At 40.8% G+C, this 25611-nt stretch overlaps 1 protein-coding gene across 6 annotated transcripts in view; it reads left to right on the forward strand.

Moving 5' to 3' along the window:
- The first annotated feature begins 2282 nt into the window (after positions 1 to 2282).
- The window catches only part of Mtmr3 (myotubularin related protein 3), a 125149-nt gene continuing 101820 nt past the window's right edge, over positions 2283 to 25611 (forward strand). For 3 of the 6 annotated variants that reach the window (XM_036200582.1, XM_036200581.1, XM_036200583.1), the window contains exon 1: positions 2283 to 2548. The gene's annotated coding sequence lies outside the window, so the exon portion shown is untranslated. The remainder of the gene's footprint in view (positions 2549 to 25611) is intronic. The other 3 variants (XM_036200584.1, XM_036200586.1, XM_036200587.1) reach the window with 1 other exon arrangement.

Here is a 25611-nt window from a genome sequence, read left to right on the forward strand (position 1 = left end):
AGAACAGTTACACACCTGTGTCTGGTAAGCACAGTAGTGACAATGACCTCACGGGTGTCAAAGCAACAGGAGCACAGGAAAAGGAAATGAGAAAGAAGCGTATGGAAGTACCAGGATTCAAATTTAAACCAGTACACTCAGCCTAGCTCTCTTTGGTTTGTCTTTTTAGGTCCTTGTCCTTGATATTAGCTTTGTGATGAGAGAACTGACTCTAGGGCTTGGTGCATGCCAAGTGCACGCTGGACGTCCCCAAACCCCATGAAGTGAGGTTTCAAGGCCATGCAGCTGTTTGCGCTTTTGTATTTAGAGACAATTTACCAACATCTATCTTATAGGTTAGCAGTAGCGGGGATGAACTGTAGTATGATGTTCACAGATGTCCCTCAGAGTCAGATTACTTGCGTTCAAACCCTAGCCGTCACATCTCAGGTACATAAGTTGAGGTGAGTCTGATGTTAGATTTACACAGAAAATGGTCACATAGTTTAATGCACACTGAAAGATTCAATGCATACTGCGAATTCACAGGTACAGGAAAATTCCTTCAAATATTTTAAATTCTGGTTGAGGATCCAGTCAAGGATTCCCTTCCTCATTCTGGATCAAAAGCAAATTGTTATTCTGGATAAAAAGACGAAAGTTACACATCAGCCCATTTGCTCTTTCCACGTGGATTGTGGGGACCATGGGACTGGTGGAGTGGTTATCAACTTCCTACTGGTTGAATTGTCTACCCAGAGCCACTTTATTAGCAGCTAGCTAGCCAACAGGGAGTTGTCCTGGCGGCTAAGTGCTAGTTCTGGTCCAACCAGTGGCCACCCATTGGTGGCGGTCCATTTATTTCTCTGTCATGTCAGCTGTGACAGACAAATGCAAGTGTGGCGGCGTTTATTCCTATCACTACCTTTTTTTTTTTAGGTCCAAGAGGTGCAATCGTAGTGCTTCAAATTTAGCCTTGGGCTTTTCTAGTGAAGGTAAAAATTGAAACACCATCAGCTGCATGGAAGAGGAGGAAGATAAGAGTTTCTCAGAGAGTAATGGGAAGTCTTTCCTCACTTTGGACTGTGATGTAATGCCTTCCTTGAGATTTTGTGATGTAGTGGGTAGCACAACCATAGTATAGTTTTGTTGTTGGCTGGGTCTGGGTTTGAATTTTTAGTTAAGTTCAGCTTATTCTGGGTTTTACTTTTTTTGTTTGTAAAACGGAGATAGCCTCTACTCATTAAAGTTGTGACATTCAACTAGAGAAAATAGAAACACCTGTTATTCCTTAGTTAATTAGGAAGTTTGCCTATTGTGCTGCACAATTCTAGGTGCTGGAGACCTGCTGACAAATAAGACAGCATCCTTTCCCCACTAACTGTTCTTAAATTACAGTGGGAGAGAATGGCCATGATATTGAATACAAAGCGACAAATAATTGCAGAGTGCTGTGGAAAAACAAAAAACAAAAAACAACCAAAGTAACAAACAGGGATAAATTTCATATACTTGTTTTCTGGAAAAGTCAAGGGTTCATCTGAGGGAATGAGAGAAGATGGTTCTATTAGAGCCTAAGGTATGCTTCTCAACTCCTAATGCTGCCAACCAAAAAATTATTTTCCTTTCTACTTCATAATTGTAATTTTGCTACTGTTCTGAATTATAATGTAAATACCTAGTGTGCAGAATATCTGATATGTGACCTTTGTGAAAGCGTCGTTGGAGCTCCAAGGGGTCACAACTCACAGGTGGTGAACCGCTGACCAAGTTATTACAGTGGTGGACTATGGGATTCTTCTGCAGGCCAGTTTGAGCAGGTTTTTTTTTTTTTTTCTTCGTTTGAGCACTGAGATTTTTATTAGGAGCTGAGGTTGAGGCAGTTTGAATTTGTATGCTGAGGATATCCTGTAGCACACTATAGTTCCACGCACTGTATTGTTAGTTTTATATTGACTATACCTGCGAGGGAAATATCACTGCTGTTCTAATAGAAAGCGGAGTAAGCCAAGCTACTGTCTTGGGCTTCTAAGCTAGCAAAGGAAGCCTCCTGAAAACCTTTCTAGTCCTTGTTTTTCTTCCCTTAATTTGTAACGGTTCATCTATTCATTTTGCAGTTTTCTATTCTTTTTTTCGCCTGGCTCCTCCGGATGCTTCTGGGAAGCCACTTCCCGCCCACTTGCAGCCCCGCCCACATCCTGGGGGCGTGACCAGCTCTCCAGGCCCCGCCCCCGTCCGTCCCGTGACAGCCAGCCCACTTCGGCCCACCCCCGACCGCCGCCAGCGCGCCGGAGCGTGCGCGCGCGCCCCCGCTAGAAGCTCCGATCGGTCTCGGGAGCGCGCTCTGTGTGGCCGCTGCCGCCATGTTGTTGTGGTTGTGAGAAGGCGGCGGCGGCGGCGGCGGCGGCGGCGGCGGCGGCGGCGGCGGCGGCGGCGGCGGCGGCAGCGGAGTAGCCGGCGGAGACGCTCCAGCGGCCTAGGCGCTGCCCCACGCCGGCCCTGGCTGGCAGCCTCGTGGGGTGGCGGAGGAGGCCGTGCGCTGGCGGGCCTCGCCATGTCCTGCCACCTGGTAAGAAGCCCACTCCCCGGCTCCGGAGGCGAGGAGCTGCTGGAGGAGGGGCGGGCCTCGGCCGGGCGCGGCGGCTGTCACGGACTGAGAAGGCGGCGGCGGGCGGGGGCCTGGGGTGGCTCGGGGAGTGGAGCGCCGAGGCCCGGCCGGGCGACGCGGGGGAGGCGGGGTCGCCTAGCTCGGCGGCCATCCTGAACCTGGCGGCCGGTAGCACTCAGAATGTGGGGCGCTACCCCTGGAGCGCCCTGGAAAATACTTCCGGGCCCCCGGGAGGTGAGTGTGTGGCCTGAGGCCCTGGCCGAGTCCGTGGGAGAGGCCGGAGGTCGTGCTGTCGGCACCCACTGGCGCGCCGTGCGGGCCTCAGCTTGACTGCAGTGGGGCAGCCTCCTGACCTGGTGGTACTGGAAGTGCAGTGAAGGTTGAAAGAGCTCCAGGAACTCTGGTAAATGGCTCTGCAAAAGATTAGTGTGGTTTCTTGGGTTGAAATTGTGCTGGATGCGTTGCATTTGAGGGCCCAAGATGGTATTGCTGGTTGGGGTCAGAAAACTTGTCTCAAAATTGTGGCGTAGAGTTTGCGCTGTCTGATAGGCACTCCGGAGTCTGTTCATCTCATTTGTGAGTTTTACACGCGGGCTTCGGTTAGGTCTTGATGTTCGGTCGTCTTCAGACTGAGGTTGACATTCTTCTTGCTATTTTGGCAAACACTTGGTTGTTTGACATTTAATTATTTTTGTATTAAGAAGTGTATATGCTCTTGTAATGGAGGTTCAACTTTGTTTCTCATAATGAGAACAGTGAACCGTCAGAGGTTACGATTGAATGGTCGAAGGTGCTTCTTTATCAAAACGTTTGATTTTGTTTTGTGGGGACATGAAGAAGTCCTTTCCCTTTGAGATTCAGTCTGGCAAAAGACACATGCTCTTGTGTTTTTTACCTGGAGGCCAAATAACATGAGTTGGTGGCCAAAGAAAGACCTCCTTTCAATGATTTGAGAGAGCAAAAGAGGTTACAGAATGACATTGTTTTGGGTAAACGCTGTGCAATATATTAGACTAAATTTGGAAGCTTCTGGAAGGTTAGATTGATTGCCTATGAAGACATCTTTCAGCTTCACCATTTTTACGTTTAGGTAACCCTAAGCAGTTGTGAGCAGCATAGTGAATTTGTTTACAAGGCGTTAGAACACATTTTATCAAATTAGATGCTAACTGAAGGTATGTCCAGAGGTAGACAGCAGAACCTAGAGGAAAGTAGAGGAAGCAAGGCATGAAGTCTGCTTCCTGCCCACAGAGGGGTCCTGAAGGTGCTTTCTAACATACCAACATTGTAGTTCCTCCTAAACCATCTGACTCAGGTTTCTAGTAAAGTGGAGGGTAGGAGAGTGTGTTACAGTCATTTGAGACCAGGGTTGTGAACCTGGAAGGTGTACTGTGCATTGTGAAAAGTTCTTGAAATTTGCCCCAGGCTGTGAGGTGTGGTAAAATCAGTTTAAAAACCTGCTTACAGTCCTTGTTAATACTTGGTGTGGTAAAGTGGAATTCTGAGTTGTCAAGGGATGTATTCATACTTCAGAGGGGGTGTGTTGAGGATTGTTACAATTTTGGAAGAGATGAAAGAAAGTGTTGTTACAGTTGCATAGGGTCTTATCCTGTCATATCTTAGAGAAATATTTTCAGAGAGGTACACCCAGTTGTTCATTCAGTAAAGACCAGAAGCCTTTTGTTTCCTGATACCCTCACTACTTAGCACAGTTCTCAGCAGAATTTTCTTTCCAGATTTTGTTTTAGCAGGTGAATAGTATTGGTATGAGAAAAAGCAGTGTTAGCAGTGTTATTAAATTACTTGATGTCTTACATTGCAGAAGGAGTTTTCATTCTTTGTAACTTTGACTTTTCCTTAAGATAGTCTCTTTTCTGTAGACTTGTGACCTCTGTTTTTGAATCTTAATGTATTTAAAACTTTAGATGTTAACACATTTTATTGAATTTATAGGTAGTATAGACTGATGAGTAATTAAAAATTTTTTTTATTTATTATGTATATAGTGTTCTGCCTGCATGTATGTGTGCAGGCCAGAAGAAGGCACCAGATCTCATTATGGATGGCTGTGAGCCACTATGTGGTTGCTGAGAATTGAACTCAGGACCTCTGGAAGAACAGCCAGTACTCTTAACCTCTGAGCCATCTCTCCAGCCCCCTGATAGGTAATTCTGCATTGGCAGACAGATCATGAATCATGATTTCATTGTGTCATTAATTGCTGTTGGGATATTACTTCTCTGGACTTGAGTTTCCTTATCTAGATAATTTAGAGCTCATACTTAGGCTAATTTTACACATTTGAAATACTTTTTTAATATAGGAAAGTGCATCCTATATGCACTTCTTTTATTTGAAAGAAACAACTCAGGCTAAAATTGTCAGGAGTTTGAGACTGTTGTGGGCCATATTAGCCAGGGCTTCATAGTAAGATCCTGTCTTACTATTATTACTATTAAAAATGAAAACCTGGCTGGGTGGTGGTGGTGGTGAATACCTTTAAATCCAGCACTCGGGAGGCAGAGGCAGGCAGATTTCTGTGAGTTTGAGGCCAGCCTGGTTTACAAAGTGAGTTCAGGACAGCTAGGACTGTTTCACAGAGAAACCCTGTCTGGAAAAATTAAAAAGAAAAAGAAAACAGAAGTAGGAGAGAGATGGTAGTAGGTAGTAAGACACCACCACCAGGCCTGACAATCTGAGTTGATCCCCTGGACCCATGTGGTGGAAGGAGAGAACTCCAAGTTGTCTTCCAACTCCCACATGTGTGCAATGGCACTCATGAACACACACACACACACACACACACACACACACACACACACACACATTTAAAAAGTAAATAAAACCCTTGCCCTAAAATCCCAGAAACAATATTCTGTCTTGGGTTTTGCTTTTTTTTTTGTTTTTTCAGAGCTGAGGACTGAACCCAGGGCCTTATGCTTGCTAGGCAAGCGCTCTGCCACTGAGCTAAATCCCCAACCCTGGGTTTTGCTTTTAAGTTGTGGATTTTATACATTTCTCAAAAGTGCTCTGGAAATTGAGTGCATATTGCAGATATGGAGAAACAACATGGTTATGCTGTTGTAATTCTCTTAATGTTGAAATCAAGTTGGGTTTCACAGAGGGAACTTCATAATTTGTTATGAAGACACAATACTAAGAAAGTTTTGGGCCGGGCGGTGGTGGCGAACGCCTGTAATCCCAGCACTCGGGAGGCAGAGCCAGTGGATCTTTGTGAGTTCGAGGCCAGCCTGGTCTACTGAGTGAGATCCAGGAAAGACGCAAAGCTACACAGAGAAACCCTGTCTTGAAAAGCCCAAAAAAAAAAAAAAGAAAAAAAAGAAAAAAGAAAATTTTGGGAGAAGTTTGCAATCTGTATGGCTGGTTGTTTCTTACAGATTATCTAGTTCTGTAATTTTAGATGGCAAATTTGTTTATAAGTTTTAGAAATTACATTTATTTGTATGTATGAATGTGGGTGCATGCATGCCATGGTGCACATGTGTAGGTCAGAGGACAGCTTGTAGGAGTTGATTCTCTTCGTTCAGCATATGGGTCCTGGGGATGGAACTCAGGTTGTCAGGTTTGGCTGCAAGTGCCTCTATTTCCCGAGCTCTCTCTCTAGACCCTCTGTGGTGAATTTCTGTGTAATTTCATAATCAGTGAAACATCGATTTAGATTTAAGTATGAGATCACGTCCATATTGGATTGCACTAGAGTTCCCAGTAATTCAAGATAACTACTATAGTTACTAACATGTCATTACTATTTTTAATCTTAATTTTTGATTTTGATACTGATATGCTTTCATTTTCATTTTTGTACTGCATTTATACTTTTAAGTTCATAATTGTATCCTACACTAACATGAAAATTGTTTTATCATGATAGTGCATAGATCAGTAAGTCTTGAGTCTACCCTAGTGCTGCTCATTAGCCCTTTTTTTTCTGGCAAGCCATATAACATTCCCTCATTATTAAAGGAAGAACAGTGTCTACTTTTTTGTTTTGCTTTTCAAGACAGGGTTTCTCTGTGTAGCTTTGCACCTTTCCTGGATCTTGCTCTGTAGCCCAGGCTGGCCTCAAACTCACAGATATCTGCCTGGCTCTGCCTCCCGAGTACTGGGAATAAAGGTGTGCGCCACCACCACCCGGGGAAAAGTGTCTACTTATTTCATATGTTGTGAGGGAAGATCAAGTGGAATGGCGTACGTGGAAAACACCCTAAAAATGTAATGCTGTTAGAATCCTATTGCAATAGAATTTGTTTTTAAAAATAATTTATTTACTTATATTTTATGTGCATTAGTATTTTGCTTGCGTGTATGTCTGTATAAGGGTATTGGATCCCTTGGAGCTGGAGTTTCACAGACAGTTGTGAGTTGCCATGTGGGTTTTGGGAATTGAACCTGGGTCCTTTGGAAGAACAGCCAGTGCTCTTAACATTTGAGCCATCTCTCCAGCCCCTAGAATTATTTTTTAAAAAGGTTTTCATGAAAGAGTTGGCTTGTCTTGATGGGTGGTAGTGACACACACCTTTAATCCCAGCTCTTGAGAGGCAGAGGTAGGAGGATCTCTGTGAGTTTGAGGAAAGCCTGGTCTACATAGCGAGTTACAGGACAGCCAGGGCTACACAGAGAAACCCTGTCTCACTCATTCACCGCCCCTCTCCCCCCAATAAACAAGAGTAGGCTTGTGAGCAGTGGTAGACCAGATGCATGTTATTAAATGCAGAATTTCCTAATGCCCACTGAGAAGGCAACAGAAGTGGAGAAACTTTTCAGCACTTGTATCTGTTAATAGTGTTGCAGGGGCTCCAGAAGAGTGGATCTCACCTTGCAGAGTGAGCCCTGGTTGGGCCTTGCTACTGGGACTGGAGTAAATAAAGCCCATCAATTCAAATGCCTATAAGGATCACACAGAATAGACTTTGATCTGTTTTCTTATTTTGGAGCTGTGGTGGAAAGTGGTTGGAGCAAAGACCTTAGCATGTTCTGTGTAAAGTTTTAGAACTGTGTTTTCGTTTCTTCTTTATTTTTTAAAAAATTTTATGTATATGTGTGTATACCATGTATGTGGAGGTCAGAGAGATATCAGATCCCCTGGAGCTGGAGAGTTACAGATGATTGTGAGCCTCCATGTGGCTCCTAGGAACCAAACCCAGGTCCTCAGCAATTTCTCCAGCCCCAGAACTGTGTTTTCTAAATATTGAGTGCCATATTACAAGGTAATGAAATCAGTGTGGTTATTTAAAAAAGCATTAAAAAGATAAGTTAGTGCATTGTTGGTGGTAAACCTGTTGGTTTGAGAACTGTTTATTACTATTATCTAAATTCATATTTGGTATATTGTACACCTTTAATCCCAGCACTCTGGAGGCAGAGGCATGAGGCTCTTTGAGTTTGAGGGCAGCCTGATCTACATATCGAGCTCCAGGCCAGCCAGAGCTGCACAGGTATATGTATGTATATATGTGTGTATGTGCATTTGAACAGGGGTTAGACATTAACTTTGGGTGTCAGTCTTTGAGAACTGCCCATCTTGTATTTTGAGACGGTCTCTTTTTTTTCTAAATATTTATTTATTTATTATGTATACGGCATGTATGACTGCAGGCCAGAAGAGGGCACCAGATCTCATTATAGATGGTTGTGAGCCACTATGTGGTTGCTGGGAATTGAACTCAGGACCTCTGGAAGAGCAGTCAGTGCTCTTAACCTCTGAGCCATCTCTCCAGCCTGAGACAGTCTCTTAATGGGCCCTGGTGCTCTGTATTTGGATTTGTCTAACTAAGCTGACCAGCTGGCTGACCTTCCAGTTCCAAAGATCTGCCTGATTATGCCTCCTCACCAATGCTAGGATTACAAGCAAGTACCACCAATGCACAGTTTTTGAATTTAGAGCCTCATGACCGTGTGGCAAGCACTTTACCTGTTGAACTATTTCCTTGGCCTTGTACCTTTCTTTCTAGGTCTAATTTTTTTTTTTTTTTTTTTTTTCGAGACAGGGTTTCTCTGTGTAGCTTTGCGCCTTTCCTGGAACTCGCTTGGTAGACCAGGCTGGCCTCGAACTCACAGAGATCTGCCTGCCTCTGCCTCCCGAGTGCTGGGATTACAGGCGTGCGCCACCACTACCTGGCTTTAAATTTTTTTTATTATATTTTTATTTTGTTTGTGTGTGTGTGTGTGTGTGTGTGTGTGTTCTTGTGAAGGTGTGGGTATAGCTTGGCACTTGAGATGCTACAGTGTGTATGCAGAGGTCAGGACGACTTGTGGAAGTTAGTTCTCTCTACCTTGTTTGTCTCAAAGATTCAACTAAGGTTGTCACTCTTGGTGACAGCAGGTGTCCTTATCTGCTGAACCATCTTGTTGGTCCTAATTTCTTTTCTTTCTTTTTTAAAAAATTTATTTATTATTATGTATACGGCATGTATGACTGCAGGCCAGAAGAGGGCACCAGATCTCGTTATAGATGGTTGTGAGCCACCATGTGGTTGCTGGGAATTGAACTTAGGACCTCTGGAAAAGCAGGCAGTGCTCCTAACCTCTGAGCCATCTCTCCAGCCCCCCCCCCAATTTCTTTAAAAACATCTGTCTTAGTGTAAAAATAATTTCATTCATGTATAACACTGTACTTCACATGTAAATTCATTTGTCCTTTGTTCCCCCCTTCTTATGGTAGCCTTCTTTCTCCCACCTCATCTGGTTTCATGTTTTCATGTCACACACACACACACACACACACACACACACACACACACACACACGATGCTGGATGTGGTGGTGCACATATGTAATCTCAGCACTTGGGAAGGAGGTGGCTGCAAGAGGATTGGTTTAAGGCTTACCTTATCCACATAGTATGTTTGAAGCCAGATTGGGCTACAGGAGATTCTGTCTGAAAAAGTCAACAAACAAACAAAACACATCCCCAAACCCAGGCAACTAACCCAATGCCAAACCAGTGAACTATCCCAGGAGAATACATAAAAGTAGAGATGGTCTATCCAACTCGAATTATAGCTCTTTGATTATACATTATCTGTTGGAATACTTACAAGAGAAGCTTTCCATGTGAAATTTTTATTCTCATAATGGATATTTAGTATTCTGTAATCATAGTTTACAACAATCTTTTGTTAATTTACATTGCTGTAATTTTTTTTTTAAACAGTGCTGTGATGAGCTTGTTTGAACATTTTTCTGCAGTTATGCTATTTTCTTAATTTTTTAAGTTTGCTTATCAGGTCAAAGGTTTTTTTTTTTGTTTTTTTTGTTGTTTGTTTGTTGTTGTTGCTTCTTTCCTGGCTATTGAATGAAGAGCCTCGAACAATGCTTAGAACCTCCATCCCTTGAAATGGAGGTGTTTTAAAATTTGGATATAATGAAGGTACCATATTGATAGGATGGATGTCTTAATTTTCCATCAACATGTTGGAACCTATTTTCATTTTACCAATTTACCACCTATAGCTTGTAATTGAGAGATGAAAGTGGATTAGTTTCTCTGTTCTTTTTTCAGCACCAAGACTTAACCTCTGTAGTTGAACTCTGGAGGGGTAAAAATGGGGTAAGTAACAAAGCAGTACTTTAGGCCTCCAATGTTTAGGCTTTTTGGTTGCTTGTCCCATCAGTGGAAAAACTTGAGCATTAATCGTCAATACCTTGGTGTTTAATTTATAATTTATATATTTGTTTGTGTTTGAAATGTAAGACAAAATGAACAAGGATCAGAGTACAATGAAGCTTACTTACATCCCTTTTTCTTTCACCTAGTGGGACAGCATTCTTTGGGTTCCCCCTTAAGGTTTAATGTGTTTTGCTTTGACTGTCAGTGCTTAAGATTTCTAAGGTGAAATATTGTTTTTTCTCTTTTCTATTTCTTTCTTTCTTTTTTTCCTGTTTCACCATGTGACTGGCAAGGCTGGAAGAACTGCTGTGTAGATCAGTCTGGGTTGGAACTCACAGAGATCCACCTGCCTCCGCCTCTAAGTGGGCATTTCTTGAGCTTTTCAAATGGTTTTGTTTAGTTGAATTATGATAATCTTTATAAAGTGCCCTTTGCAGTTGAGAGTCTTGTTTGTTTATTTTCCTTTTTCTTCTTCTTTCTTCTTTTTTGAGACAGGTTTGTTTGTGTAAGTCTTAGCTGTCCTGGAACTTGCTTTGTAGACCAGGTTGGCCTTTAACTCACTGCCTGTCTCTGCCTCCCGAGTGATAGGATTAAAGGCTTGAGCCACCATGTCCAGAGAGAGACCTATTTGTAATATAAGGGTAATATATACCTAAATCATCAACTTGATACTTTCTGTGATTGTTGACTAATTGAATTAAAAACAAAGACATCATATGACAGGAAACAGTATAAACAGTCTACTTCTCTCAGAAGAATTGCTACTGTGTAGTTTGTGGAAAGCAGTTCTACTATAACACATCCTTGTTCTTTTGAGTTCGGTTTTTGGAGACTTGAGTGAAGCAGTATAATTGCTGTTTGCCTTCTTCCTTTGCTTGCAAAGTACCACAAGTAACCTGTTATTTTAACACTCCATTTGGAAGGACCTGGTGTGTATTGTTTTTTAAAAATGCTTTGTTGGGTTGTGAGGGTGATGACTCCTCCTCTTTGTTTTTGGCCTGGGAATTGAACCCAGGGCTTTATTTATTCATCTAGGCAAGCACTCTGACCCTGAGGTATATCCCCAGCCTGCTCATTGCTTCTTATTTTAAGACTAAGTTTCTCTGGGTGACTTGGATCTCACTCTGCAGTTTAGGCTGGCCTTGCTTGAACTTGAGATTCTCCTGACTATTTTCTTTAAATGCTAAAATCAGAAGCACATACCTCATGCCAGGCAGTGGTGGTGCATGGATGCCTTTAGTTCCAGCACTTGGGAGGCAGAGGTAGGTGGATTTCTGTGTGTTCAAGGCCAGTCTGGTCTACAGAGCGAGATCCAGCACAGCCAGAGCAACACAGAAACCCTGTCTGGGGCGGGGGGGAAGCACTTTCCACGTCTGCCTATCCATAACTTTTAAAATTCAGAAGTTTTTTTTACTTTACCTATAAGTTAGAAGTCAGGAAATGTTTATTGTGTTAGAAAAAATAAAGTCTCCCCCACAGATTAGGGAACTTATTTCTCATTTCTTATTTTGTATGGGTCATTGTCAAAGAAAGAAATTAAAATCTTAGAGATTGTGAAAAGAGATTATAATCAAGCAACTTGTGGTTTTCTTTTTGCCAGCTAAAAGAAACAAAATACTTAATGTAGAAGGTGATTGCTTTGTACAAGGTGCCTTGGACACATACCAGAATATCTCCCCCCCCCCCCTATTCAGTATGATATAGAAGATCCTTTCTAGACAGGCGGTGGTGGTGCACACCTTTAATCCCAGCACTCAGGAGGCAGAGGCAGGCAGGTCTTTGTGAGTTCGAGGTCAGTTTGGTCTACAGAGCAAGTTCCTGGACATCTAGAGCTACACAGAGAAACCCTGTCTCGAAAACAAAACCAACCAAACAAACAAACAAAAAAGAAGGTTCTTTCTTAGATCCCCACAAGGATTTGAGACCATTGTTTTTTGGAGCTGATGTAATTTAGAGGGTTTGATATCAGGCTGAGAAATAGATGGAAAACTCTGCAGTAAGCAGGGGCAGCTGTTTGCACCTCCACTCCCTACACTAGTTGGTGCAGAATAAATTTAAGTATTCATGGGCTGTTTAAACTCTCAACTTTATTTTGGAGACAGCATCTCATGGAGCCCAGGCTAGCCTTGAACTTGTTGTGTAGTCAAGGCTGGCCTTGAACAGCCTGATCCTGCCTCAACCTCCCAGGTATTGGGGATTATAGCTATATGTCATCATGCCTGACCAGCACATAATTACCTAAATAAATTAGTCTAAATAAATTAGATTGTTCTTTTAAAAACATTCATGATTTCATTTATTATTATGTATTTGTGTATGAGTGTGAGTATGCCATGGCATACATGTGGAAGTCAGAGGACAGCTTTGGGAGTTGAACCTTGGGTTTCTGGGATCAAGCTCAGGTAATGTCAGGCTTGCATGGGAAGCACTTTTACCTGCTCAGCCATTTTGCCAGTCCAGATTATTCTTTATGTAATGTGTAGAGAAACTTTTCAGGTATCCCTTTACCTCTCAAAGTTGTTGTTGTTTTTTTTTTCTTCTTCTCAAAACAGGGTTTCTCTGTGTAACTTTGGAGCCAGTCCTGGAACTCACTCTGTAGACCAGGCCTGCCTTGGACTCACAGAGATCTGCCTGCCTCTGCCCTGAGTGCTGGGATTAAAGGTGTGCGCCACCACCACCCGGCTCTCATAGTATTTTTACAAAGTATATAATTAACATGCTTTGCCCTGTCTAGTACCTATTGAGCACTTAAAATTTGACTAGTTCAACCAAAGAACTAGCTTTAATTAATTTAAATAATTTAAAAGGTTTATTTTTAATCACGTGTATATGTGTGTGGTTATGTACAATAATTTTAGGTGTCTGAGGAGTTCAGAAGTATTGGATCAATCTCTCTCTCCTTTCTCCTCTCTCTCTCTCTCTCTCTTTTTTTTTTTTTGAGACAGGGTTTCTTCTATGTAGCCCTTGCTGTCTTGGCTGTCCTGGAACTCCCTCAGTAGACTCAGCTCTACCCGCCTCTGCCTTCCAAGTGCTGGAATTAAAAGCATGTACCACCATTGCCCAGCTTGTATTGGATCTCTCTTTTTTTTTTTTTTTTTTTTGAGCTGAGGATCGAACCCAGGGTCTTGTGCTTGTTAGGCAAGCACTCTACCACTGAGCTAAATCCCCAACCCAAGATCTCTTTGAATGAGAGTTTCAGATGGTTGTGAGCCACTTGAGGTGAGTTTTGGGAATTGAGCTCTGGTCCTCAGGAAGAGCAATATGTGCTCTTAACCTGGTGATGAAATTCCAGGGGTCGTCTCTGCCCCAAAGCTGCATCAGGTAGCAGTCAATAGTGGAAGACAGTCCCCTACACACTGCAAAGCTTACTTCCAATCAGGGTTGCTTGGATTCTCACAGCATTGATAATACCTCTGAATTGGTATTAATTCCATCAGAGGCACTTCGAAAACCTTTATAGCTGGAAGATTCCACCCCCAATGAAACCCATAGTGAAGATTCCACTGAAATCATCACCTAGGAGCATGTGGTCACACTGCCCAGTATTTATCTTTAAATACACTGATATTTTAGACTTCATTGCTTGAGAAGTAGTTTGCTTTGAAAATGATTTATAGTTTAAATCTGTGTTGTGTTCTCTCTCCATCCCCCAAATCACTGGCCTTGAACTCAGAGGTTTGTCTGTCTCTGCTTCCTGGGTGATTTGATGAATTTGATTTTTGATAGTGTTGATAGGACTTTTTTCTTACATCTCACTTGAATGTATTTTACTTGTAAGAAGGATAATTAAATAAAGCATATATGAAAGAACATACTTGTGTGAATGCATTACTATAAAGTCTAAAAAATAGAGGGCTGGAGCGCTGGCTCAGCATTTTAGAGCATTTGTTGCTTTTGTAGAAGACCCTAATTCAGTTTCCAGCACCCATGTGGTCTTTCCTAATCATCCATAAAACTTCAGTTCCAGGTGATCTCATGCTGTCTTCTAACCTTCATGGATACTAGGCATGCATGTGGTACACATATACACAGGTAAAACACTTACACACATAAAGTAAATTAATTAAAAACAAAAAACCAAATAACAACAACAACAGAAGATCAAACAGACACAATTGAAAGATGGGACCAAAGCCATTATCTTTGGCTTTGAGGAGAAAAAAGAGCTGTGCTGGAACTATTCTGAGTTATGATCTGGGTGGTTGATGTTACAGTTTTGTTGAGTTTATAAGAATCATTGAGTGATACATAGGCTTGTATGCCAATTTTTGCTTTTTTTGGAGACAGGGTTTCTCTGTGTAGCCCTTGCTATCCTGACACTCACTCTTTAGACCAGTTTAAGCTGACCTTGAACTCAGGGATCTGCCTGTCTACCTCTCAAGTACTGGGATTCAAGGCATGTGATACCACACTGGGCATTGTGCTCTCTCTCTTTTTGTATTTTGAGACAGGGTTTCTCTATGTAGCTTTGGTTCCTGTCCTGGATCTTGCTTTGTAGACCTGGCTGGCCTCAAACTCTCAGAGATCCGCTTGTCTGTGCCTACCAAGTGCTGGAGTTAAAGGTGTACACCACCACTGCCGGGCTCTTTTTTATTAATTAATTGATTAATTAATTTTATTGTTCATTTTACATACTAATCACAGATCCCCCTCTTCCCTCCTCTCTCCCTCTCTCTCTTTTTTAAATGTAGTATGTGTTTAAAGCCATCTTATGGTTTGAAGCATTTAGTACTAAAGTTTAATGCACACTTGTGAATGGCTATTGACAGTATTTTAGTTCTGTATGTACTAGGACATACAGAACCACTCTCCCAACTCCTCAGCATGCTTGAGTACTTTTCTTCACCTACATGCTTTCTTGAGCCCAAGACTGGCTGACTAGACTACTTTTTTCTTTCCTCATTTTCACACTACCAAAAGTTTAAAGACCTGTTTTTCAGGATAAAGCTCTTCTCAAATGGTGGGGAGCACCCAATCATCCTTCCTATCCATCCATCCAATCCTTCCCATCCTTCCCATCCAGCCATCCATTCAACTATGTTTGAGATAGAGTCTCATGTAACTCTGGCTTGGCCTAGAGCTCTCTCCATGTGGCAGAGAATGATCTTGAACTTCTGATCTTCCTGCCTTCACCTCCCTGGGATTAGAGGTGTGTGTGGGCTCAAGCAATTTTGCTTCATCCTCAGTAAGTAGCTTGGATTGCAGGGCCTTACTCAGGGCCTTATTCATGCTATGCATGCTTGCTATTTCAGGGTTACAACACTACTACTAGGCTTTATTGCCAACCCAAAGAGCACAGGTTTCCCCTTTTATTTGGTGCTAGGGATTAAGCCAACAGCTTTGGCCATGGCAGGTAAGCAGTCTCCTACTAAGTTACATCTTCAGTCCTAAGAATTAAATTTTAGGGGATCTTAAGACTACCAGTTTCTTTTCTTGGCTATGTCTTCACATTACTATTTCTTTGGGCAAATCATAATTTATTTGGGCCTCTGGTTTTTCTGCACAGCGGGGATAGTATTTAAACCTTCTTTTGTAAAGTGATTAGGTAAAATTACAGGATTTTGTTTGTTTGTTTTATTGAGAGTGTTTCTCTGTTGTCTTGGCTGTCCTGGCACTTGCTCTGAAGACCTGGCTGGCCTTGAACTCACAGAGATCCACCTTGCTCTGCCTGCTGAGTGCTGGGATTAAAGGCATACTCCACCACAGGCCGGTTAGGATTTTTTAGTAGTATTTCTAGATAGATTTTTTTTTTTTTTTGAGCTGAGGATCGAACCCAGGGTCTTGTGTTTGCTAGGTAAGCGCTCTACCACTGAGCTAAATCCTCAACCCTTCTAGATAGATTTTTATTTGGGCCATTGAATATACTTAACAGAACAGAATTGTAGTTTACAGTAAAATGATTGTTCAAGGCCTCACAGCTAATAATTACTGATATCATTAATTTATTTTAGTGTAATACCTATGAGGTTTACTTAAGTATACCAAGCACTGATCTAAGCGATTAACATTTATTTATTTATTTTTGATTGTATAGGATTGAACTCCTAGGCTCAAGTAATCTTATTTCATCCTCATAAGTAGCTGGGATTTTAGTATGTGTGCTTGTGTTCAAGCATGTGAGTGTGTACATAGGTGTCTATGTAGAGGTAGTTACAGTTATTCTAATTTTACTGAGGAGGAAATAGGAAAAAATAGGGTAATTGGCTTAGTTAGGTTAAGATCTTAACCATTTTTGCTTTACTACCTGATTGAATGAAAGTGCTTGAGGATTTTTAGGCAAATCTAAGGTCCTAAAATAACTTTTAAAGTTTTTTTTAGTTTGTTTTAGATTTATTGTATTTTATATGTATCAGTGTTTTTCCCAAATGTATGTGTGTGCACTATGTGCATGTTTGGTGCCCATGGAGGCCCGGAGACGGTGTTGAATCCCCTATAATTGTGAATCACTGTGTGGGTGCTGGGAACTGAACTCAGGTCCTCTGCAAGAGCAGCCAGTCTCTTAACCACTGGTCCATCTCTCCAGCCTCTTGAAGGCTCCATAAAAAAAAAAAAAAATCAATCAATCTATCCATCCATCCATCCATCCATCCATCCTCCCTCCCTCCCTCCCTCCCTCCCATCCATCCATCCATCCATCCATCCATCCATTTATTTTTGTTTTTTGAGATAGGGTTTGTCTGTGTAGTCCTGGCCATCTTGGAACTCACTATGTAGACCAGGCTGGTCTTGAACTCAGAGAGATCCGCTTGCCTCTGCCTCCTGAGTGCTGGGATTAAAGGCATGGACCACCACCAACCTGGCTTTGAAGTTTTTTTTTTTTTTTTTTTTTTTATGGGAAAAAAAAGGTTTTAATTATGTGAGTCAGAATTGGGGAGAGGAGCCTTGTGATTTGGCCATCATGACTCTGGGAGAATTACATTAATATTTTATTCCTTTTTAGTTTTTTTTTTTAATTTGTTTTTTTTCCCTGTGTCTGTCTGTCTTTCTCTCTCTCTCTCTCTCTCTCCCTCTCTCTCTTTTAAAATTTATTTATTATATATACAGAAGAGAGCACCAGATCTCATTACAGATGGTTGTGAGCCACCATGTAGGTGCTGGGAATTGAACTCAGGACCTCTGGAAGAGCAGTCGGTGCTCTTAACCTCTGAGCCATCTCTCCAGCCCCTTTTTTAGTTTTTAAAGGCAGGCTCTCGCTGATATCTTTGGCTGGCCTGGAATTTGTGTAGAGCAGGCTAGCCTAAAACTCAAGAGATCTGCTTGCCTCTGCTTTCTGAATTCTGAGGATTAAAAATGGAGCCAACCTAGCTCTTATTCCATTCTTGACTAAACTAGTTTTCCTCTAAAACTACTAAGACTTGGATATCCTTTTACCAGGCTGCCCTCGAACACAAAGGTGTTTCTTGAGTGCTGGGATTAAAGGTGAATGCCACCATGCCTGGCACTAGTTTTTAAAATTTATAGGAAAAATTTGTTAACTTCTAAAGAGAACATGTAAATATTTATCTTCATTTTGTTTATCCCTAAAGACTTAATGATTCATTATTGTATTTAGAATAAGGAGCTGTCTAAATTTTTCTCTGTGGAACTAGTTTCTTTCTTCCTGTTTGTCTGTCAGTCTTTCTGTCCCTCTGTATTATCTATTTGCCCATCTCAGTATTTTTATTTTATTTTATTTTATTTTAAGGTAGGGTTTCTCTCTGTAGCCCTGGCTGTCCTGGACTCGCTTTGTAAATAACACTGGCTGCTAACTCAGAGATCAAGGTGTGTACCACTATACCTGGCTCAATATTTACTTTATTTTATGTTCTTTAAGAATTAATTGTTAGCCAGGCGGTGGTGGCGCACGCCTGTAATCCCAGCACTTGGGAGGAAGAGGCAGGTGGATCTCTGTGAGTTCGAGGCCAGCCTGGTCTACCAAGTGAGTTCCAGGAAAGGAGCAAAGCTACACAGAGAAACCCTGTCTCGAAACCCCCCCCCCAAAGAAAGAATTAATTGTTTTTTTCCTTCTCTTTAAAATTAATAGTATTCTCTTATAGGGTACAGGAGAGTATACGTTTCTCCATTTCAGTGATATTCTTGCCTGATATGAAAAAGTTTGACTTTTTCTGTCTTAAGGGTTATACAGATTTAAATGTGCTTATTTGCATAAAATCTTCTCAAAGAAAAGTATCAAAAATTTATAGGACAGTTTTGGACACTCTTTGTATTACTTGTCTTTTTTTTTTCCTCAATTTTTTTTTTTTTTATCTGTGTATGGGGGGAGGTTGTATGTTATTTATACAGTTGAGTGGCTTTGATATTTCTCTGTGTCCCCTGCTTGGTAAGTACATGAGGGCGTCTTGAAATGTGTTATTTTAGTCACTGTTCCTACTCTATAAAAATAAGTTTTCATACTAAATCCAGTAGAAAGCACGTTGGCAGTAGTCCAGAAGCTGACTCACTAAGGAGTAGTGATAGACACTTTGAAGGGAATGACCTATCCCAGGATTCTATTTCAAAGCTTAGTGCTGTGATTACATCAGTAAAAGGCAGCCAAGAAATCAAGATGAGATCTTGCTTGTACCTCCTGGGAGTAATGCTCCACATAGCAAGGTCCTTTCAGAATAGTATGCACTAGTATTCAGTTTAAAAGAAAAAAAAATACACACACACACACACACACACACACACACACACACATATATATATATATATATATATATTTAAAAATATGTATAATTTTGTTAGCAATTTAATATTTTGGGGGTGGGCAGTAAATTGAAGATTCATAATGGTGATAGCTATTGTGGCACTGAAGTGCCTTTTCCCTTTTCTTGGCCTGGATGAGAATAGCCTTATGGTGACTAAGGGTTAACTCAAGAAGCTCAATGCAGATCAGTTTTCTAGAGCTAAAGGAATATACTTAGCTCAGTAGTAAGCACAAGTATCATGTTCATGCCAGACACTGTAGCCACTGTCTCCTATTAAACAGACTGGAAGAAACCAAAGAAAGACCAGTAACAGTTCAATTTTGAGGGACAGACCCTTTGCCTATTCGCATTGCACATGTAGGAGTGAAAAACGCTTTAGTACTGGGAAATCAGTACTAACTGTAATGGTTTTGAGGGTTGGAGTGATTGCACTTCCATTTCTAAATTTGATTTCATAGCCATAATTGTTTTTTGGTGGCCAACTAAATTAACTTTTATAATCACTAACAAAGTTTGTTTTTATTGCTAACTTGAATGGAAAGTGTGGAAGTGTGCCAATTTTATGTTCAAAGGTGTTACAGAGATAAGAAAACACCTAAATTATCTCAAAGTAGTTTTTAGAGATAAGCCTGAGTATATTTAGATTGATCCATTTGATTATGGCAGAACTTTCTACTTCTCAGTAAAATGTGCTAATCCTAAAAAAAGTATTAAACATGATAGTATTTTGCTACAAATAAGATGGAAGTTGTGTTTAGTGATTTGCTGTATTTCAAGCATACTATTTAGGTATAAAAGGTTTTCAGCTGTTTTCTTCAGAGTGTGCTTCTCAAAAGTTACAAGTGCTTTGCTTTACTTAAGAAATCTGTTACTTTTTTTGGGGGGGGTGTCTAATTTGCAAATCTGGACCTGGTCATTGCATTGGAAAAAAAAAGAAATCCTTAGTTTCCTTTCATCTGTGTTTTTTCAGCCTTTTCTATGTGTAGTGCTTTGACAATGGCCTTTAAAAAATTCGTTGTGGCTAGAGAGAAGGTTCAGTGATTAAGAACACTTGTTCTTGTAGAAGACCTGGGTTCGGGTTCCTATCACCCACAGGGCAGCTCATAACCATCCATAACTCCAGTCCAGGGGAGCCAGTGCCTTCTGATCTCTTCAGGTACCAGGCTTACACAGGGTGCACATACACACATTCAGGCAAAACACTTATACACATAAAATAAAATAAATCTAAAAACAAAACAAAAAACAAACCCCAAACAGTTCATTCATTCAGTTACTGTGTGCAGGGGATTGAACTCTAGCACTCTGTTACTGAACCTAGCCCTCAGCTAGTCTTCTGCTTTTGAATTGGGTCTGCACGTACTGGTCCCACTTAATTTCTTTTCTTTTTTCTTTTTTTGAGACTGGGTTTCTTCTCTGTGTAGCTCTGGCTTCCTGGAACTCCCTCTGTAGAGCAGGCTGCCCTCAAATTCAGAGATCTGCCTGTCTCTGCCTCCTAGCCCCACTTAATTTCTTATATGGTTTAAACCTTCATTTAAAATTACCTTTTAGTTAAGTTATGACTTGAGAAAGTTTTTTCTCTGTCTCACTTTTCCTCTTTGTAAAACAAGGCCAATATTACCTGTCTTTTTAAAAAAATTATTTATTGATTATGTATACAGTGTTCTGTCTGCATATATGCCTGCAAACCAGAAGACCTCTTTATAGATGACTATGAGCTACTTTGTGGGTGCTGGGAATTGCACTCAGGACCTCTGGAAGAACAGCTAATGCTCTTAACCAGCTGAGCCATCTCTCCAGCCCTTACCTGTCTTATAGAATTGTAAGATTGATTAATAAATGGTAAAATACTTAGAAGAATGCTCTGCATGTGTTGACTGTTATAAGCCAAGAACCTTTCTATAATGCTTCATTTCTGTTGACTCTGATTTTCAGACTTTAACAGAACTTTGTATTAATAAATAATAAACTTTACCTTGTATTTAATTCTTTATCATAAATGACCACTAAATAGAATATTTTGTTACCCTAGATTGTCCTTAAAAGATAGCATGTTAGTAGAAAGTTGTTCCGTTTCTGTAGATTACAGGTCTCTATATACTTGGAAATGTGTTTGAATTTAATATACATCTAAGTGTAGTATATGTAGAATAAAACAGTCTGCATGAGATTGGAAGTACTGAAAAGATAAAAAAAATGTAGCAGGCAACTAACTGCGTCAGTAGACCAGCAAAGAATTTGAGGTTGCCAGCTCTTATTTAATACTCAATTGTTTTGAAATGATTTATTTTGAAACAAAGTAATTTAAAATGTAGATATGTGGGGTAACTTTAGATTTCCTTCCACTTAAAAAAATTCTTTTCTTTTCTTTTTTTTTTAAAGGAAGACCCATTTCTCTCTTTTTTTTTGAGCTGAGGATCGAACCCAGGCAAGGCGAGCACTCTTATCACTGAGCTAAATCCCCAACCAGGAAGACCCATTTCTCTAAGATACTTAGATCTTTGAATGCTTTATGAATTTTAGTCACTGCCAGTGCTGATCACCGATAGTATGAGCCTATACTATTCTTTTAAATTGGGACTATATACATTGAAAGATGAGATTGACTTTATGCCTCTTTCCCTTGTTTCTCCTGTAGTAGGACTTTTTCAGTGGTTTGGGGAAAGGGTTAGATATCCTTATTTTTTACTTTTAGTAGAATTGTTGTTAATGCCTAGATTTTTTTGTCCTCTCTTTTAAAATGTAAAAACATTTTATGTACAGCTGCAGGAGAAATACTTAGATAGCCTGAACATAAAAACAGGTTATAATGTAAAAGTCCAGGGTTATTTTAAACAGTAAAATATTTTCTCTGTAGAAAATAGTATAAATGATAACATTTCCCAGTAAGCCCTTTTAAGGCAAATGATAGCTGAATTATACATATAAATATTGATTAGATTCTGGGATACAGAAGAGACCTATCTTCATCTGTTCAGAGAGCTATGTTTTACTTAAGTTGTGTAAGTTAGTCGTCCCCGCCCTCCCCCCCCCTCCCCCCCAAGCTGACAACTGAATCCAGGGCCTTGCTCTTGCTAGGCAAGCGCTCTACCACTGAGCTAAATCCCCAAAACCTGTAAGTGAGATTCTTACTCATCTTCCCCTTCACTGTTTGGTCTACTTATGGCAGACATTTTTCTATAGGCTAATCCATAATTTAAAAAGACTTTAGCCTTCCCTCCTGAAATTATGGCCAACTTTTTCTTTCATCAACTTAATACAGTGCTGTGGATAGGGCTCTGTGTAAATAAAGTTCTGATTGGCCAGTGGCCAGGCAGGAAGTATAGGCGGGACAAGAGAGAAGAGAATTCTGGGAAGTAGAAGGTTGGAGAGACACCGCCAGCCGCCGCCATGAGAAGCAACATGTAAAGACACTGGTAAGCCACATGCCATGTGGCAAAGTATAGATTAACAGAAATGGGTTAATTTAAGATAGAAAAGGTAGATAACAAGAAGCCTGCCACGGCCATACAGTTTATAAGCAATATAAGTTTCTGTGTGCTTTCTTGGTTGGGTCTGAGCGACTGTGGGACTGGCGGGTAAGAGAGATTTGTCCTGACTGTGGGCCAGGCAGGAAAACTCTAACTACAATACAGTATAAATTCTTATCCTAATAGTGAAATGTTTCACTAAAGCTTGCCCAGTGATTGGGTAAAACCAAAACTTATTATAAGCCACAGTCATCCTAGGGTCCCCCCTGCTAGGTAGCCTCCTTGGATCTGTAGGTTGCATTCTGATTTGTCCTTTGCTTTATATCTAGGATCCACGTATAAGTGAGTACATAACCATGTTTGTCCTTCTGAGTCTTGGTTACCTCACTCAGGATGATATTTCCATCCATTTGCCTGCAAATTTCATGATGTCATTGTTTTTCTCGGCTGAGTAGTACTCCATTGTGTATATGTACCACATTTTCTTAATCCATTCCTCAGTTGACCGGGTTAATGCCTAGATTAAACCAGATTTTTTTAAGCATGTAGAAATTATCTTACAATACTTAATTATATTAGTAAAAGGAATGGGATATTTGCTGGAATTTTACATTTTTTTGAGGTCTTTGCATTTAATTTATGACATCAAAATGAATCAACATGGGGCTGGGTAGGTGGCTCAGTAGTTAAGGGTCTTTGCTGCTTTTACAGAGAACCTGAGTTTGATTCCAGCACTCACTTGGTAGCTCATAGTATCTGTAACTCTAGTTCCAGGGCACCTTACACCCTCTTCTGGCCTCAGTGGGTACCAGGTATACATATGATACACACCACGTACACAGAGACACAACATTTACACACACACAAACACACACACACATTTTTAAGAAAAGTAAATTAGAAAAATAAGTCTACATACATACATACATATATATATGTATACACACACACACACACACACACACACACACACACACATATGTATATATTGGCCAAACCATTTTATTGTGTATTCAGTAAGGATTCCTACTCCCCACTCCGTGTGTGTGTGTGTGTGTGTGTGTGTGTGTGTGTGTGTGTTCCTACTCTCTTTTCTTACATATTTTCACCATAATGACTTGTCTCATTTACCTTGATCTGACTGCTTGCTGCATTATGAGCCAGTAAAGCTAAGACATAAATTGTTGAAGCAAGGAAGGCAACTTTATCTGCAGAGTTTGCTGGCTGAGAAGATGGAAGACTGTCAGAGTCTGTCTTGCTGGGAAGCTAATGTTGTAATGGCTTGTGTGATGATGGGTGTTCCTAGACTAGTAGGTGACTTCATGGGGGTGGACAGGACTGTGGAGAGCAGGCAGACAGGGCAGACGGAGTACATCTGATTCTACTTGCTGAGTCAGGAAATGCCATTTATCTTGCAGATCTCAACACCAAAGTGGTTATTTCCTTGAGCTTTTCTTGTCATGGATTAGTTTGTCAATTATGTAGTCACATATTACACAGTGTGTAGATTAGAGAGGGAGCTTCCCTAGGCGCTCTGACCGATTGCTAAACTATAAAAATCCTCTAATGCCTTTTTAATCATTTAGACTTCTGTATTTACAAAAAGTTAAATTAGTCCAGCTATAATGGTATAACTTGCTTGAGACTACCTTGTTGTGGGATATTAGCTTAAGATGTGTTACATTCATTCATGCTATGGAATATTTGTTTAATGATACAAAGATGTGTTGCATTCTTTTATGTTTCATGAAGTTGTGTTACTGTGCCTGTGTAAAATACCTGATTGATCTAATAAAGAGATGAACGATCAATAGCTAGTCAGGAGATAGGATAGGCAGGGAGGAGGAAAAAAATCTAGGCTCGAGAGAAGAGGGAGGTGAGCGAGAACAGGAGGAGAGAACACCACCAGGGACCAGCCACCCAGCTAGCCACAGAGTAAGAAGGAAAAAAAGTATATAGAATAGAGAAAGGTAAAAGCCCAGAGGTAAAAGGTAGATGGGATAATTTAAGTTCAGAAAAACTGGCTATGCTGGGCAGTGGTGGCACAGGCATCCCAGCATCCTAGCACTCGGAAGGAAGAGACAGGTAGATCTCTGTGAGTTCGAGGCCAGCCTGGTCTACAGAGTGAGTTCCAGAACAGGCTCCAAAGCTACACAGAGAAACCCTGCCTTGAAAAAACAAAAAACAACAAACAAACAAAAAAGCTGGCTAGAAATAAGTCAAGCTAAGGCTGGGCATTCATAAGTAAGAATAGGTCTCTGCCTGTATGATAATAAGTATTCAGAGACATATAATTCCTGGGGGGCACTCACCAGCCTAAGACAGAACACCTGTGTGGCCTGGACAGGTGTCTTCATGATGGGTAAGGTGACCTGCTGACGTCCTAGGCAACCTAAGTCAGAAGCTCATTTTTTAGTAAAAGGGGGGAGGACCTGTAGGTCCTTGGTCCCCGTTTTGGGTAACTGTTGCCTTGCATGCTGACCTTGACCTTGTTATCCTTCCTATGCTAATTCTCTGGGAGATTCCACCCTCCTGAATACTTAAGGGAAGTTCCTTGTCTGTGTATCCTGCATATTGGGCGTTAACAGCTTAGATGCAAGATTGTAAAACATCTGAAGCGAACCTCCGGGGTTCTCCCATTGTGTTGTAAGCCTGTATTTAAGACCTCCTCCCTCCTTCAATAAATGGCATTCGGCATTCAAAAAAAAAAAAAAAAAAAAAGGGAAAGAAAAAACAAAAACAAAAATGTGTTTGCTGAATGTATCACTGATACAGATAGTTAAATAATCCAAAAATGGCAAAAAAAAAGTAAGCCAGTCTGCTTCACAAAAAAAAAAAAAAAAAAAAAAAGGGAATAAGTCTGTGTGATTATTTGGGAGCTGGGTGGCGGGCCCCCAAAGAGTTAAAAAAACAGTAACAACAAAAACTAAAAAAACCGGGTAAACAAAATACATGAAATTGTTCTTGGAATTAGACAATAAATAGTACAGAACTGTGATCACTGAGAGAACAGAAACAAATTAGCTAAGTTCAATGATTGTTCAAGCTTGGTGCTTTGATGTACTTTGCTGAGGGAGGAAATGAGGGAATCCAAGGAGAGGAGGAGCCCTGTCCCAAGGGAACTTGTGAGTTTTAGAAGGTTGCAGCAGCCCTTTGTTTTCTCTAAACTTGATGCCAAGCATTGGATGAGGTTTCTTGAGGGTGTTCAGAAAATTAATCTGAGTAAGCCACTAT

This window comes from Onychomys torridus, chromosome 10, assembly GCF_903995425.1.
Source record: "Onychomys torridus chromosome 10, mOncTor1.1, whole genome shotgun sequence".
Taxonomy (NCBI): Eukaryota; Metazoa; Chordata; class Mammalia; order Rodentia; family Cricetidae; genus Onychomys; species Onychomys torridus.